The sequence below is a fragment of the Peromyscus maniculatus genome, chromosome 18 (genome assembly GCF_049852395.1).
Source record: "Peromyscus maniculatus bairdii isolate BWxNUB_F1_BW_parent chromosome 18, HU_Pman_BW_mat_3.1, whole genome shotgun sequence".
Classification (NCBI taxonomy): domain Eukaryota; kingdom Metazoa; phylum Chordata; class Mammalia; order Rodentia; family Cricetidae; genus Peromyscus; species Peromyscus maniculatus.
Window position 1 is genome coordinate 11516466 of NC_134869.1, and position 18039 is coordinate 11534504.

Here is an 18039-nt window from a genome sequence, read left to right on the forward strand (position 1 = left end):
TTTCATTAAAAGATCAACTTGAGGCAGAAAGGATGGAGGTCTGTGGTTCTGGAGGGAGCCAGCACTGATAACCGATAGGAACTCCTGTCCCCGTCAGCAATGAGGGGGCCGAGAATCCTTGCCAATAGAAATGAGCCCTTTGTTTCTTCATTTCTCCCAAACACCCTAAATCCATGCACCTTTAACATTAGCACCTAACTACGGACAGAGGGAGGGAGAGGAGAGAGGAAAAGAGAAAAGGAGGGAGAAAGGGAGGGAGGGAGGGAGGGAGGGAGGGAGGGAGGGAGAGAGGGAGGGAGGGAGGGAAGGGAAAAAGAAAAAGGGGGAGCAGGAGAGGCAAGTGGAGGAAGAACAGACGAACATGGGCTTTGTTCAAACATCAAACAGTTCGCAGCAGAGTATTGCTGTAATGAAGATGAATGGAACAAGACCAGCAGCGCCTCCCAGAAGTCAAGAGAGCACCCTGGTGTGTGGTGGTGGCCAAGCACACCCTCCCTCCCTCCCTGGGTTTGATTCAGGGCTCTAACCATAAACCGGTTGTGTGACATCAGGCAAACCATCTACGCTCTCAGTCTCTGTTTCCTCGCTGTGTAAGGGGTTGAAAGGGAACCTCTCTGCGCTGGTTGTGAAGGCTGAGTTACTACGCAGACTGCTTAAAATGTGCTTGGCAGAGAGACAAGTTAGAAGCTCCTGAAGCTGTTCTAGACAACACACCAGATCTGCACAAGGCAATCTATGATCAGTGTTGCTCGGCTCCTTGCAGGAAGTCGGGAACACCTCTCTTCCTGAGCTAGCACGTGGGCCAAGAATCAAGATAGAGTCAAAGACTAAGAGGGCTGGATGGGGGCGGGGGACGGGGGGGGGGGGGGGGGGGGAGGTGCTGTCCAGATGTCAACTTGAGGTCAGAAAGTGAAGGGTCTGAGGCTTGGGAGATGGTCCATTTGGCAAACTCATTACCATGGAAACACGCAGGCCTGAGTTTTGATCCCCAGAACCCACACTAAAAAACAGGTAGAGGGGTTTATGTCCAAAAGTGGCTGGCCCCAGCCCTGGAGAAATAGAGAGGAAAACCCTGGAGCTCATTGGCCAACTAACGCAGAGACCCTGCCTCAGAAAATAAAGTGTCACATGATAGACACTTGACAACAGTCTCTGGCCTCTGCAAGCGAGCATGTGTATGCGCGCACACACCCTCCACATACACACACATACACATAATGTGAAGAGTAATTTTCAAAAGCAACAGGTAACTTCTGGAAGGTTTCCAGAGGAGCTAACTCCCTCCCTTGACTTCTCCCTTTGAGCCCTTGGAGGCCCTGAGGAGAAAGGTCTTCTCCTTCCCCTTGCATTCCTAGGGGGAGACTGGCAAGTTTTTTCTGGAAAGGGCAAGAGGAAGAGGAAGGATGACTGGGCAGCAAGCTAGCAAGCTTCATTAGGAACAGGAATCGGACGCTCACCGAATCTTCCTGAGTTGGGAAATGCGCTTCTTTCGTTGTTTTGTTTTAATGGCTTTAACAAAAATAGGCAGTAGGCAGGGTTTGACCTTGAGGCTGGAGTTTGGCGATCCCTGCCCTGGAGCCCGATCCCTGCCCTGGAGCCCGATCCCTGCCCTGGAGCCCGATCCCTGCCCTGGAGCCCGATCCCTGCCCTGGAGCCCGATCCCTGCCCTGGAGCCCGATCCCTGCCCTGGAGCCCGATCCCTGCCCTGGAGCCCGATCCCTGCCCTGGAGCCCGGGGCTCCAATACAAGCTCTATACACACCCTGAAAGCCCAGCAGCCTTCCCATGGGAGGAGGGATCTTTGAGCAAAAGTCAACACATAAAAGCCATTAGAATTTGATTAGGCTGTCCGGAAAAACACTGGTTCTTTGTTCCTCCGTGGCTGCCCCAGGAAAGCGAGGGAGAAATTCTGCTTTGTGTTTTTCTTTAATTTATTACTTCATTTTTCATTTCCACCAAAAAGGAGGCCAACTGTTGAGGGCAGGCAGGTCCTCCGTCTGTACAGTGGTACGGCAGCACTTGGAGGGGAGAACACAGCCATAAAATGTGTGAACCATGCCCACGCCGCACAAGACTGAAGCCCCGCGAATGGTAGCAGACAAGCTCATCAGGACCCGCCACACTGAACACCCCTCTGTGGAACCCACTAAAAGCCTGCGTTGACTGGGGGCAGTATTATTTAATTGGTTTATTTTTCTAAAAAAGGTCTTTAAAAATCCTGGACGTGTGGGGCCTGCAACTCAGGTCCTTTGCCTGTGACTTCATGGAGCGCCGTGTGAACCGACTTTAGCACCCCAGGCCACAAAAGCCAGAGGGGCCCGTGCGCTGTTTATAAGTGTGACAAGCCTGCCTTGTGCAGAAGGCCTGTGTGTGTGTGGAGAACACACATCGTTCGGGGTTATCACAGTGCTCCAAACATGTCACAGTTTGGGATTTTCAGATTTCAGACTTTTTGAATTAAGAATGAGCAACTGGCCCAGCAAGATGGTTCCGTGGGTAAGGGAACCTGCAGCCTCGCCTGGTGGTCTGAGTGTGATCCCTGGCATCCGACACAGTGGAAGGAGAGAACAGACTCCTGCAATTTGTCCTCTGATGTCCACGTGCATACATGTGTGCACACACGTGAACACACAGTTAATTAATCAATCAGTTAGTTAGTTAGTTAGTTAGTTAATTATTTTTCAAGAGAAGGAAAGAATACCAGCTGATAGTCTAGGCAAATATCCAATGGAACCCACCGTCCAGGCAGTTCCCACAAATGTGAGTGGTAAACAGAGTCTACACATCCTCACAACCCCACATCCACGCCCAGACCATCAACAGTAGAACCATCCATCCCCAGAGACCAGTGTCTGTGAGCTTACATCTTACCTCAAAGAATCTTTGGTGCTTTGAATTCAGTTTGTTCAGAGTCTGGGGGGCTCTCAGACCTCGTCTGGCCTCTCTTGCTCATTCTCAAAGGATAACGTGGGCCAGTGGAGGGACAGAACGGCCCGTCACACAGGGGGCCTGCAGAGCTGGCGTAGGATGGCCTCGTCCATCCAGATCTCATCCCTGGTAGCCAGGTCCCACAGCAGAGGTCACTATCCCTCTGTGAATCCACTGGAGTCTCCTAGTACATATGTGTGACATGAGCAGAGATGGAACAAGGGGCCGGTCTGTCTGAGGACTTAACCAACGGCATCGATTCTACAGACGGGCGTGAGACCAGACCACTGACTAATAGCCGAGGAATGAGCAGAAAACTCAGTGAGGTTGCTAACGACCCCTCTCCACGGCGCAGTAGATGGTTACACTGGCCTTCTTGAGTTAGCGCAGTTAAGACAGAGTGAGGGAGGTAACCATGGGTGTAAGGACCCGAGTTAGGTCTCCAGAACCCACATAAAAATGCCAGGCTTGCTGGTGCACCCCTGTAATCAGCACTGGGGAGGGGAGGCAGGAGGACCCAGGGAGGGGGCTCACGGGCCAGATAATCTAATCTAATGAGTGACCTCCAGGCCAATGAGAGGCCTTGTCTCAAAGGACGTAGACAGGGTTCCTGAGGGTGGTACCTAAAGTTATCCTCTGAGTTCCATGCACACCTGCACAAGGGCATACGTTTGTACAAGTGTACACACACACACACACACACACACACACACACACACACACACACACACACACACACGGGGGAGACCTAAAACAAACAGGCAAAAATATCAAGAAAAGTTAATATGAGAAGATGCCCCCAGTACTGCGGTATAAGTCCAATGGACTCCATGACTACCTAGTAACCATGAACCCCATCACCTCCCCTCCTCAGGGTGCACAGATCTGGGAGAAACCCTACTCTTTATCCCAGTCAGTTCCCACATCTGTGTCCATTAGTATTTAAGGTCAAAAAGCAAGGACCACACTGAATAGAACTTTGGGCTGCTGAAGGTCGAGGATATAAATCTAAGAATTCAGCGAATGTTCCTGGCATCACGGGAAAGACGTGAAAAGCATTCATCTAAGAATCAGGAGGTTCACTGACCTGGAATCCTTCCCCAGGGGCTCCAACACCCAGCATGGAAGAACAGACTCGCTCATTCAAATACTCACGGCCAGATAAGAACAGCCACTGAATGGATTCATCAAAACCAACAGTTTCTGCAATCACCTCCCCCAGTCCCGGGGGTTCTGGTGCCTCAGCAGCAATATGAGCAAGCGAGGGGCTGTGGAAGACGACTTGTTAAAGCCTTAAATCGGGTTGGGGGCGGGGACAAGGAGAGCGTCCAGGAAAAGGCTGGTGAGGTGGCTTTCATGAAAGGCTGAGAGGAAGTCTTCAGAACTGGGTGTGATGGAGCCACACCGGCAAGGTGGGAGCACAATGGGAAGAATGTTTGTATCCCCCTCCGATTCTGAAAGCCGGGGACGAGGGTGGGGAGTGGGGGAGGGCGTTTATGATTCAGCCATGGGGACAGGACCTTTAGAGTAGGGATACTGTCTGAATAAAAAGTGACATTTTACCCCCAGAGGACACAGGGAACACACAACCATGAAGCCGGAAGCAGCCGTCCAGCAGACTTCAGCCTGCAGGAGATAAGTGTCTGTGGTTTAGATGGAACACAGTCCACAGTTGGTTGTTCCAGAAGCCAGGACGGGCTCAGACACACCGCTCAGAAAATGATCTGGCTGGTGGAGTGTGCCGCTCACTCACCGAGAGCACCGCAGAGGGGAGGGGGGAGGGAAAGAGTGGGAGACAGCAGACACTAAAGAGGGGTACCCAGGCACGGAGGAATGGAAGCCCAGGGGACACCGTCGATGAGCTGTGGCTAGAACTGGGGCCTCTCGAGTTCTAGTGGGGACCGTAGATGGCCACCTCAGAGCGGCTGTCCAGAGTAGACCTCAGAACAGGCTGGACTGTCAGCTCTCTCCTAAGCATCTTAGTGTCGTGATGGGCCAAGGATCAGAGCGGTGGGACTGGGCTTGGGTGGAAACGGGTGCGACTTGGGCAGCCAGTGACTCAAATTCTGTCGTCACCTGCAAGAGCCCCGCTCAGATGGAGTTTGGCCCTGAGAAAAAGAGGCCGCTGGGACTGTGACCCACAGACTGGCTCTAAAAGGTAACCAAAATGGCCGGGCGTTGGTGGCAGACGCCTTTAATCCCAGCACTCGGGAGGCAGAGCCAGGCGGATCTCTGTGAGTTCGAGGCCAGCCTGGGCTACCAAGTGAGCTCCAGGAAAGGTGCAAAGCTACACAGAGAAACCCTGTCTCAAAAAAAACCAAAAAAAAAAAAAAAAGGTAACCAAAATGGCCTAAAATGGCATTAAAAAAAAAAAAACCAAGGATGGTTTCAAATGATTAGAGATGATATATGTGCAAAAGAAGAAAATCTACAGCCACGGAAAGTAGATCTGTGCCCACTGAAGGCCAGGGCTAGGGACCAGGAATGACAGAGAGACACGGGCTTCTTTTTGGCATGATGGAAAACTCCGTAAATTGAGCTGTGGGGGAGTCTCCACAGCTCTGCCAATGTGGCCCGGCTCAGAGAACATTACACTTAAAACAAGTCAAATTTATGCATAAATTCAGAGCTCAATAAGACTACTTCCAAAAAGAATGTTTTCAGGATAACACTGTCAGTATTAATATTTTCAAGATTCTGACCTATCTGAGAAGATCCACCTAGCAATACCAACATGTAAGATTTAATCGAACAGTATTTTTGTCCCGGTACAAGTTAAAAAAATCTTTCTAAATTTGAACTATCAGGTTTATATTATTTAGATGCTAGCTTCTTCAGGGAAGTGAAGTATTCAAAAAGGATTTTAAAATTTAAACACAATTTAAATTATTAAAAGTCAGTTTAAAAGCTTCTTAAAGGCTAAATATTAATCAAAGGCCATTCTCAATGTTAACGGGTGGTTTATTGAGATTCTTAGAGGTAGGCTGTGGAACTGGGGACTTTCATTTCTTAGAAGCCTTTTCTGTACACAACAGTCAGTCTCTTGCTAACAGAAGTGACAGGGCTTGGCTACTTTAGACTGATCATAAAGTAGGGCGCATGACGGAGTGGGGTGACAGGCAGCAGCCCACATCCCAAACCTAACCGTCGTGGTCTCTGAAGCCCCACAGCAGTGGAATTTTATAGTTGAGAAACTCAAGACTCCACGGAAAAGTGGTTCAAAGGACCAGAGCTGGCAGCTGACCCAGAAAAGCCCCTATAAATTCACTTTACATCCCTTCTGGGGAGACAGAGCGGGCAGCATCATGACACATATCTTGCATTCACCCTACAGGCGTCATTCCGAGCCTTGAGCGGTTAAGTTTTCAGTTACTGCCTTGACTGCTGGAGAATTCACCCCCTGCCCTGCAGTTTCCTGGAACGCTTACGAATATATTTTGCAGACTGCAGATAACGTGCCAGCACACTTTCTTCCTGGTGTCTGGTGCTCCAAGTTTGACTTTCCAACTTGGACACGTTGGTGTCTGCCTCTGGGGTTCCCCCACGCTCACAGACAAGTGACGCAGCTCTTGGCGATAAGAAGCCATTTGAGTCGACTTTGCTGAAGCTCCTGAAGCTGGGCGCTGCTAGGTCCCAACCTGCTGCTCCCTGTATTCAGCCCTGTGCAGGGCAGCTGCACGTTAACGCAGGACAAGCTGCCTCTGCATGCTAGTCTCTGCTTGGGGCACCAGCCCCTCTTGCCACACAGGCACTGTGAACATCAAAGGGACGGTCACCCTTCTTTATCTCAAGACCACTTTGGAAGACCCTGAGTCCCCCAACCTTCTCCTTTGTCTCTATATATCCTAGAAGGCAGGAAACATGGTGCTGTGGGTGGAATTGTCCCCCAATTCGTATTACAAATGCAACTTCATCTGAAAATAGAGTTTTTGCTAATGTAATTATAGGTACATGGAGAGGGGGTCACACTGGATGAGGGCGGGCCCCAAGTCATATAACTGGTGTCATAACGAGAGGAGCAGAGGACAGACACACAAACACAGGAAAGAGGGTCATAAGATGATGGTCAAGGGCACTGGAAGGATGCAATGACGAGACAAGGCATGCCAATGGTTGCCAGGAGCTGCAGACGCAGCGGTGCAGGGTGGGGCAAGGATTCTCCCCTAGAGAAGCTGTCACGGGGAACACAACCAACTTAACCCTTGATTTTGCATGTCAAATTTCCAGAGCGTGGGAGAACAGATTTCTGTTGCTTCAAGCCACCCAGTCTGTGCTCCTTTCTTACAAAACCCTAGCGCACTAACATACGTAGTTTACAAGCTCACAACAAGACGTGTGTCTCCTCTCTTAAGGTTCCTGTGAGTCATAAATAAAGCACCCCTGTAAAGGCTAAGAGCAAGGCCCAGCCCCAGCTAAGCGCTGCATGAAAGATGAATGAGCATGATTCCTAGGGTGGTTTGGGGGGGGGAAAGGTCCCCAGAGGCACATAAAAGTGGCGCTATTAGAAGGTGTGGCCTTGTTGGAGTAGGTGTGGCTTTGTTGGAGTAGGTGTGGCTTTGCTGGAGGAAGTGTGTCACTAGAGGATGGGCTTGGCAGTCTCAGAAGGTCAAGCCTGGCCAGGGTGTCGATGTCATTTCCTGCTGCCTGCAGGTCCAGATGTAGAACTCTCAGCTCCTTCTCCAGCACCATGTCTGTCTGCATGTTTCCTGCCACGACAATGATGGACTAAACCTCTGAACCTGTGAGCCAGCCCCAAATAAATGTCTTCCTTTATAAGAATTGCTGTGGTCATGGTGTCTCTTCACAGCAGGAACGCCCTAATTAAGACACTCCCCGATGACTACTACCTTGTTTTTCTAATTATTCCCTAAGAGAGTGTCTCAAAAATCATCTCTCTTCCAGCTCAAGCCAAAATCTCCCTGCTGTGAACACAGCACACACCATCTGTGGGTGCTGAAAGATTTCATATCTGAGGGGAGCACCAAACTGTCACAGGGAGGGGACGCTGGGGATGCACAGTGGCCCAGCATTTGGCTTTGCTGGAAATGAAGGGGCAACCCCAGATGCTCAAAGGTCTGCTGGACAGTGGCTCTGCCTCTCCTCCAAAGCAAGAGACAGCTAGAGAGAAAATCGAGCCAGAAGGACAGACACTCAAGCCATAACGAGACAGAACCTCAAAAGGCAGCCATCTAGCAGCCCAACCTTACATCTCCCTTCCTGTGTGTCTAGGTGAGTTTAAGACAGGGAATTATCTTTTGAATCACTCACATGTCTCGCACAGAGGCCAAGAGAGAGAATACGGCTTGAAAAATATGGCCATATGTGCCACATCACTGAAGGCAGGAAGGTGTTTAAACCCTTCAAATCTACCAGCTTCCCTCTGGGAAAATGACATGAAGGCAATGCTGGAACAGAAAGGAAGTGTTGGGAGGGTGAAGATGCCCGCTGCTGCCAGAGACAGCTCAACTGGCAGAGTGCTCGCGGTACAAGAACGAGAGTTTGAACTGGTCCTCAGAACCCACATTAAAAAGCCAGGCTCAATGCATGTGCTTGCAATCCCGGCACAGGGAGAAGCAGAAACAGGAAGACTCCCAGGGTTAGCTGGCCAGCCAGGCCCGCCTATTCGGAAAACCCTGGACCAGTTAAGAGAATGAGGTTGGGTGGTCACGGTGGTTGCACGCCTTTAATCCCACCACTGGGGAGAGGTAGAGGCAGGCTGATTCTATGAGACCTTAGAGTCTACATAGAGTTCCAGGCCAGCCAAGCCTACATGATCAGATATTGCCGACAGACAGACAGATAGATGGATGGATGGATGGATGGATGGATGGATGGATGGATGGATGGATGGATGGACGGGCAGACAGATCCAGAGGAATACCTCTGAAGTTGAGCTCTGGTCTAAACACACACACACAAGCATGCATGCACATTCATTATTGTATTTTCTTTCTACCAGTTAAACACTGGAAACATACCAAGATGGCCAAAGTTAGAAGGATAATTTCATGAATTAAAGTCCACTTAAGTGCCAGGCAGTGGTGGCGCATACCTTTAATCCCAGCACTTAGGAGGTAGAGGCAGGTGGATCTCTGTGAGTTTGAGACCAGCCTGGTCTATAGAGCGAGATCCAGGACAACCAGGGCTGTAACACAGAGAAACTTGTTTCAAAAAATAAAAAAAGTCCACTTATGTATATTTTAGTAATTTGTGATATAGTACTAATGAGTTAAACATGCTACTATAGTAAAAAATTCTGATGTCAAACCATGGAAATGGAGTTGGGGCATCAGAATTCAAATAGGAGATGAGAATCTCACCGATACACACATGTGAGCTCACCGATACATGCATGTGAGCTTACTGATACAGACAGACATGTGAGCTCACCGATACACCCATGTGAGCTCACCAATACAGACGTGTGAGCTCACCGATGCACACATACATGTGAGCTCACCGATGCACACATACATGTGAGCCAGCCGAAAGAAAGGAAAGCGGTGCTGGAGAGGCTCTGACGCTCCTCCTTACGGTGACTTCAACACAACACCAGATCCAGTGCTGAGGATGCAATGGAAAGCCACGTTCTACACAAAGGGCTGGAATCTCCCCAGAGAAAACCAAAACATTATCTGCAGCCCCAAATGGGGATCCTCGGAGCCAGAGCTTTTCCTGCCTCCCTCCCACATCCCCTGCAGGGTCGGGGATGGAACCCTGGGGCTCACTTGCTCCTAACGCTGAGCCATGCCCACCTCCAGCCCCCAAGAGACTGCAAATGAGAACACAGGGTATGTCTCAGGATCCCAGGGTGTTAGAAGATAACCCCAGTTGCCACTACTGAAGAGTGTGGAAAGGGAGAAGGATATAAAAGTGGGTGCTAGGGAAGAGCTACAGATGGGTGGGGGGTGGGGCACGGACAGCTCTGCTGTGTGTCAAATCTTCTCCTTGAAGTGTGGCCAGCAGGGACAGGCCACTGCAGCTGCATCCTATTAAATATGCCCATGTTCCCAGCTGCTTCCCTCCCGGTGAATCCGCGATGCCACTGGACCTGGCTCTCCAGTCTCTCTGCAGCCCAGCAGCAGGGTGGGAGTTAGTGCAGGGAGGGGAGAGAGAGAAAAAAAGAAATAAAACAAAAAACCTTAGGTGACTGTCATGAGTTCCCCAAGGGGAATGTTCAGCATTTGAAGACTTTTACCCCCCCCCCAAGTATAAATGTAAAAGCTTCATGACAGAAAAATGCAGAAGAGAATCACATCTCTCTCCAGAAAATCTAAAGGCCATGCCCAAGCTCCTTGTTGCTGTGGCAGGCTTGAAGGTGTGGCCTCTTGCTGTGTAATAGGGACATTTAGGCTGTGTTTGGCCACTAAAAGTCCTTCGGAGTCAGCCAGGCAGGGCCTCTCTGTGTAGTCAAATTAAAAAGCCATCCCACAGGAAGATATTTGCAATCTGTTACAGCTATGGGAAGCCCCTGAAGCTGTATCTGTAAGAACGGCCAGTGTGTCAGAAAGTCTCTAGTTCTTAGCTGGTTGACACCTACTGTCTGGGTGATGGTGACGGAGGGTAGCACGTAATGCTGGGGAGGGGGAGGGGGGCACCCAGAGGAGGATCCCTGGAGCCTGCTGGCTAAGGAGTCCAGTCACATCAGTAAGCTCCAAATTCAGTGAGAGACCCTGTCTCAACCTGCTCTCCTCAAGTTGGAGAGCAACCTGAGGAAGACGTCCAGGGTCTACCTCTAGCCTCTGCACATAAACATGCACATGTACATGTGCACACATCCACAGGAATACATATATATCTGTACATGCATGGTACGGAACATTACAGTGACTGCCAGACGGTCCACCACCTGACTAGGCATAAACTATCCTCCAGCAGAAGCCAGAAGAGTCTGACACCCTTGGGAGTGGGACCCAACACCCTCAAGAAGCAGAGTGAAGGAAGTACCCAATGCAGGAGACTCCACTAAGAGAGGATGATGGGAGGACGTTCCTATACTCCTAAGGGTCCAGTTGGGGAGACCGGGACAGCACCAGGGTTCACAGAAAGCTAGGGAGGATCGGAAAGGAACCCAGATACCTATCTTTCATTTCTAATTTAATAAATGGCTTTTATTTAAAAAACAAAAAACTCGTCTTAATTTTCATAGTAAGCGTGGAAGACCCTTAAATAAAAATAATCTCATTTGTTCAAGTGAGGTTGGTGAAGAGGATTTTCCAGCTGAAGTGAGAAGCCTCAGAGGAATTAGGTACCCACCTCTAGGCAAAAATCCTCCTGGCCCAGCTATGTCCTGGAAACAAGTTTTAACAAGTGAAAGGCAAGCAAGCTTCTGTTCCTCAAACTTGCAGGAAGACACCTGACACTGAGCAGAAGGCAAGGCTCAGCTACAGACATACTAGAACTCTTGAATAGTCTCATAATTGCCCCTTCATTCACCCACAACACACATGTCTACACTGCTGGAGGGTCTAAAACTCCACCTGCCAGTAGGCCAGAGTCCCCAGGTGTTTGAAACACGTAACACAACATGGAGTCTAAGCGACGTACAGGCTCCTCTTTTTAGCAGCCCACACCCATTAAAATAGCTTATGCACACAATGAACAGTTCTGACTTCATTGTGGCTGAACAACACAGAACGTCCATCAAATCTAGAAGCGCATCTTGGGTTTCCGTTTGCTTTTTGAGTCTGGATTAAGCCTGGAATCTTCCCTTCTTCTTAACAGAGCCACTAAAGATCTTCTATCCCTCAAATCTATGAAGTAGAGACGTAGCCCCAAGGCTTTCTGGCCTCTGTCCCTAATGAGACAACCGACCGGGCTTGAAAGCAAAGAGCAACCGATCTTATTGGAAGATCAGGCCTTTTTCTTGCAACGTCTGCAAAATAAACGTGGCAGGTTACCTCCGGCTGATCTTTGTGATCCCTGTCTACGGTCTTCAATTATGAATTACAGTTCCATGTCCCCAGGATGATCAAAGCTAGCAAAAAGAGTGTGAATGGCCCAGAGGGAACAGAAGCAGAAGGTGAGGCCGGCACTGCTGGATATTCTTAAGCATCCAGCTTTTACCTCCAGTGGCTAGGAGTCTTTCAGATGACTTGGCATCTCTGCAGTTCAGACTGTCTGGCAGAGTCAGGGCTGGGGGGCTGGGGACACAGCCACGTGCCACGTCCATCCATGGGGACCTGAAGTCATTCATTCCCTTGAACCTTCTTGTGACCTAGCCCATTTCAGGTACAGGCTTGAGGCTAGCCCAATTCAGATACAGGCTTGAGCTAGCCCAATTCAGGTACAGGCTTGAACTAGCCCATGTCAGGTACAGGCTTGAGCTAGCCCGTTTCAGATACAGGCTTGAGAACACCAAACCCCAGGCTCACTGCCTGCCTGCCCCTCCCATCCCCACGGCCTCTCATTCTGTGGGGGATAAACTCAAGGCCAGGGAGGTTCGCGATGATGCATCAAGATCACAAGAGGAACATGTGTGTTCCCTTGAGTTAGAGAAAGATATGGAGGCTCAGTGACCTGAAGGAACTTGTCCCGAGACATGAGCGAGGTGAGCCAGAGGGCACAAATCTGGTCAGGTGTGAGCCTAGTCTTTTTTTTTGTTTTGTTTTGTTTTGTTTTTCGAGACAGGGTTTCTCTGTTTGCTTTGCGCCTTTCCTGGAGCTCACTTGGTAGCCCACGCTGGCCTCGAACTCACAGAGATCCGCCTGCCTCTGCCTCCCAAGTGCTGGGATTAAAGGTGTGCGCCACCACCACCCGGCGAGCCTAGTCTTAATTCTCTAGCTCTGGGCTGCCTCAGCCGGAGAGGATTTTTAAAGAGAGGTGCGGGGAGGAGAGAGTCACTAAAAGGTCAGTGTCCACCAACATCCACAGTGTACTGGGGACACAGGAAGGAAGGGGTGGGGGAGCAGTGGGGAGCTGGCCCTCCCCGGACGTAAAGCATAGGCCCTGCCTGAAGTTCTTCTAGGATTTGGCCCTCACTCTTCAAAGAGAAGAGCCAAGAGTATTTATTGCACTCCTTAGGAGGTACCCAGGGCTCCCCGTGGCCCTTCCCTCTCATAGACAGCCTCAGGCTACTTTTAGTGTCTTCTTTGAGTGAAGCCAGTCACAAAACGATCCCTCTGCAAACACCTTACGTTCAGGGATTTAACACACCCAAGCCTGTGGGTGAGACCAGCAGACATTGCAAGGGCCCAAGACTTCTCTGTTTCCACTTAGAAACGAAAGGGGTCTGACTTTGGGGTAGGAGTGGGCACACTGGGTGACAGAGCCAGCTTTCCAACGGCCTCCTAAGCACCGCCCTCTTCCTGCACTCACATCCGGTCACTCTCCTAGACAAAGGACAGTACATGTCAGAGCGGCACCCTGGGACTCTGAAGTAGGACATATAGAAAGCAGCCGACTCTGATCTCACTTTTTACCCCCTCTCTGGGTGTCAATGTCCTTCCAGAGAAGTAAGGAGGGCTGTGTGTTATCATCCCTGCTGAGGACACTGTTTCCGTGACTCAGTCTACTTGCTGACTTCATGTCCTCCTTTCATGGCAGGAACACAGAGGAACATTCCACTGGCGTGGTGCTCCACGGCGAACAGGCCGGCTTTTGTGGCTCCCCTCAGAACCTGAAAACCACAGACCCATGGCCACAGCCCCATGAAGTCAACAGAGCAAGATGTGTTGCAGGAGTGTCTACAGAGCTCTTGTTGACACATGGTTTAAGACACAGAAGTAACTCTTCTCACATGTACAAGGCCCATTTGTGTGGTTCTCAGCCAGGTTGGCCTTGCATCGTGACATCGCAGACTCCAGGCATCCTGGACACTGTGTACACAGTAGGGGTGCTAGGATGGTTTAGACATCCTCTACTCTGCCTAGGGAGATGGAAGCAGACAGGGGACGCTGCCTGTGGCTCTGACCAGACAATGAGCTCACCATCCTGTTTCACTCAAAAAGTAGAGATGGAGAATTAGACGCGGATTACAGCACCTCCTTCACCTGCCCCTGCCCGCAAGCTTCTCACCAGACACCCAGGAGGGACACACCAACTCAGAGCCCAACACAGGACCCTGTCACGGATGAGCCCACTCTTCCCACTGTCTCCGGAAAGCATTCAGTGTGTGTCTGTAGCTCTTCCGTTCTAAAATATTGCAGAGGAGCCCTCCAGATTGGTCTGAATGGCCAATGTCCTCAAGGCCCCAGAATTTGAGTGTTAGTCCGGATATTCTGTTTTGTGCAAAGCGGGGCATCTTCCTGGTGCTGCTGTTTGTGGTGTGCGCGTCAGGCTAGCTGGCCATCTTGCCGTAGGAACATTGGGCTTACAGACATACACTACTAATCTGGCACACTACCCACGGATCCATCTCGCCTTCCCAACCGTAAGCTTTAAGTCATGTATAGCTTACCACATTTTTTAAAATATGAAAAGTAGCATGGGACACATCCAACCTAACTGACACAGTTTGCCAATGAGATGGTGCCAGGTCCCCCAAGGGTCAGGGGCTGTTAGTAACTTCCACCATCTTTGGTTTGAGTATAACGTGTTGAACCTTAGCAGGAACCCACAAAACACCCTGCCCTCTAGGGTCTTACGGAGTCCAGACCAGTGCTCCCCAACATGGAAACCCTTTCAGGATGGCCAGGTGGCTCATGCAGATTTTACAGCGCCCTCCCCCCAATCAAAACCTGGTTCAATAAGCCTCCCCCATTAATTTATCCTGCCTTAAAAAAAAACTCTTTGGTCTGGGAACTGCAGACTAGAAAGAACGGATAAGCCACCCTTGAGCAGGCTTAGACATGACCAGCAGCGGCTCCCACTCCTGTACCTGCTTTCACACAGACTCCGGACAATTCTTGAACAAAGCAAGTGCTCTCTGGCTTTCCTTGGCTAGCGGGTGTCAGTCAGAATCAGACAGACCCACGGATGCCGGGTCCCACTCTCCTCCATCATACCTCTGTCCTCCCCACTGAAGACTGGTCAATAACGCCACCCTACTACCTTGGCGCAAAGTCTGCTGTGCCAGGGTTCCAGGCATGGGACCTGGAGCTATTTGTGGGTCACCTCGGTGGGCCTTAGTTTCCACATCTTCACAATGGGAGCTAAAACCGTACCCTGGGGATTCATCACACTGATGGAAGACAAGGGCCCGAGCCAGGTAGAAACACATACAGAGCGCTTAATAAATGCTGCTGTCGGGCTCAGAGGGAGGGGGGGCTCCTGCACCCCCAGGGTATGATGCATGCAAACTACAACTATTCTCACACTTGCATTATTAAGGAGCACACTGATGTCCACTTGCCATCCACTGTGTGGTTATAAACCATGGCCTGTTGACTTTGTGATGACAAGAATGGATTTTTTTTAAAAAAAACAGTGAGCTTTCCTGCTCCCTAAACAGCAGGCAGAGCGACACTATAGTCAGCAACTCCTGAGCCCCAAGGAGGAAGCGGGGCGCAGGGGGCACAATGAGAAAGGAACGGTCTCACCCCTAGCCTTTCCCGAAGACCTAGCTCTGCTGACCTCACAGGTGGAAGCCACACCCACCACACCCTCCTCAAACATGAGCCAGAACAAACTCGTTCTCCCTTAAGCTGCTTCTGGTTGGATACGTGGACATGGCAGGGATCAATGGGGGCTCCTCTGTCCTACTTACTGAAGGAACTGTGTTGGCACTTGGGAGGTACTTGATGATAAATCACAACGCCCATCCAGAATGAACACAAAACCTAGCCACCCTGGATTATCCAGGTTATACCTTCAGTCTATCTTTCATGGCTCCTCTCCTTCATTCAGCTAAGGGGCCAGATCTGACGGGAGACGCACCTCTGTCCTGATGAGGGAGAACTGATACAGCCCAGGGGTAAGGAGCTGCGGTGGTGTGAAAGAAAACAGTCCCCATAGGAAGTGGTACTATTAGGAGGTGTGGCCTTAATGCAATAGGTGTGGCCAAAAGGAAGTGTGTCACTGTGGGGGTGGGCTTTGAAGTCTCACATGCTCAAGCTATGCCCGGTGTCACAGTTCACTTCCTGTTGCCTGAGGATCAAGATGTAGAACTCTCAGCTCCTTCTCCAGCACCATGTCTGCCTGCATGCCACCATGTTTCCTGCCATGCTGAAAATGGACTAAACCACTGACACTGTAAACGAGCTTTAATTAAATGTTTTCCTTTATGAGAGTTGCATGGTCATGGTGTCTCTTCACAGCAATAGAAACCCTCACTAAGACAGGAGCTGAAACCTTCCAGAATCAGACCAGCTTTGCTATCAAGTTGATACTTCCCACTGTGCAGTCTCAGCAAATCACGTCCCTCTCGATCAAACCACCCTGCTGCAGACTAAAGGCCAGCACGCGAATAAGCACTGGACAGGGCACACACATTTTACTAAAGATAGTAACAAATGTCCTTTGGGAACGGACCAGCGGGCTCACTCCCGACTAGCTGCATGGCAGTGGTAGATTAATTCAGCCTCTGCATTCTTCTCGTCGCTAAGACGAGAGTCCCCAAGATCACAGGGTTGTCACGGGGACTGAAGGGCATCATCCGGGTGACACACAGTTGCTTGTGTGTCCTGTGTTGGTATCACCCAGGTCACACAGAGCTGCTTGTACATCCCTGTGTGCTCAACAAACATTGCCTATTGGGGCTGAAGGTGGGACTCCGGGATCTCAGTACACGGAGGATGGTTGGTTGCCACGCTCCCCACCCAGTTCCAGTCATCCTTACTACATGTTCTTGTCATCCCTCCCACACTGGTGAGCTTCCAAGGACCTGAACACCTCTTCTTCACTGCTGTATGCCTAACATGAAATGCCTGGCACGGTCTTTTCAGAGAGTGGAAAGAAGGGGGGTCTCTTAGAGATCATTCCATCTCACCACCATCCCCCTCCACCCCGTCCACGGAGTTCATGTCCCGACTTCAGTGAAGACTCGGTGGTGGGACATAGGGATGATGCGAAGCTCAGTACCGTGAGGTGAAAAGACAATGTGCCACAGTGTGAAGGGCTTGCAGATGGTAAAAGCCCAGCTGCTCACACACCTACCAGTGGGAGGGGGCGGCTTGCGAAATGCTCAGGATGAGTCAACTTTCTCTTCCACAACAGCAACAAGGAGGGCCATGATGAGGGAGCAGCAAACAGGCGTGGGTGAGGGGGAGCACACCCAAGCCCAGCACTGGGGAGATGAAGCTCTTGGTTATACACATCGGGGTAGCAGTCTGGCTTAATCCGGTTCAGAAGAACAGGCTGGATTAATCCCAGGCTCGCTCCAGAGTGCGTGCTTCAAACTTTTCTCACTTGACGCGACACCATGAGGACGCACGGGATGTGTCTGTGTCACGGCAGACAGCCGTGTTGAGAGTTGAGACCGTCATCTGCCTCAGTCTGTTTCACAGTTTAGCACAATGTGGTGCACATGACCGGGGGCCTCGGGACACTTTAAGGAACTGCCTTTTGCATCACATGTCTCTTCCAGCAGGAGCGATGCTGCTGGCTTAGGTGGTATTCTAGCAGGGAGAAAACACACTTCATTCTTTATATTCTTTAGACACAAGGCAAGTGTAACAAGCGTGTGAAGACAGAGAACCTCAGGGTTAGTCGTGTATAGAGGAGGAGCTTCAAACATTTAGGAAGTTCATATGAAGCCCACCCTACCCACACATCCCATGAGAACAATCTGAGCTTCTCTGCCAACCTAACAGTCGTGTGTGTGTGTGTGTGTGTGTGTGTGTGTGTGTGTGTGTTACCCATTTAACAACAACACCTGCTCTACACTAGACCTTAACCTTCCTAATGCTTTAATCTATTAATACAATTCCTCATATTGCAGTGACCCCCAACCATAAAATTATTTTTGCTGCTATTTCAGGACCGTAATTTTGCTACCGTTGTGAACCGTAGTGTGAATATTTTTGGAGACAGAGGTTTGCCAAAGGGGTCACGACCCACGGGTTGAGAACTATTACACTAGACACTTAATGCTCTGGGTCTCGATTTCTATAACTGTACAAGAATAAACTTCCTCAGGTTCAAACACTGGGATAAAAGGATTCAAAGGTTCCATTCTTATCTGACATGGAGAAAAGCACATAGATCCATTAGTAATGTCCGTTATGGTCACACT

The 18039-nt window shown here is 50.2% G+C and overlaps 1 protein-coding gene across 7 annotated transcripts in view; it reads right to left on the minus strand.

Annotated features, from left to right (window-relative positions):
* Positions 1-18039, minus strand: part of Chst11 (carbohydrate sulfotransferase 11) — a 217439-nt gene that overhangs the window by 106262 nt on the left and 93138 nt on the right. The gene's annotated exons all lie outside the window — the stretch shown is intronic.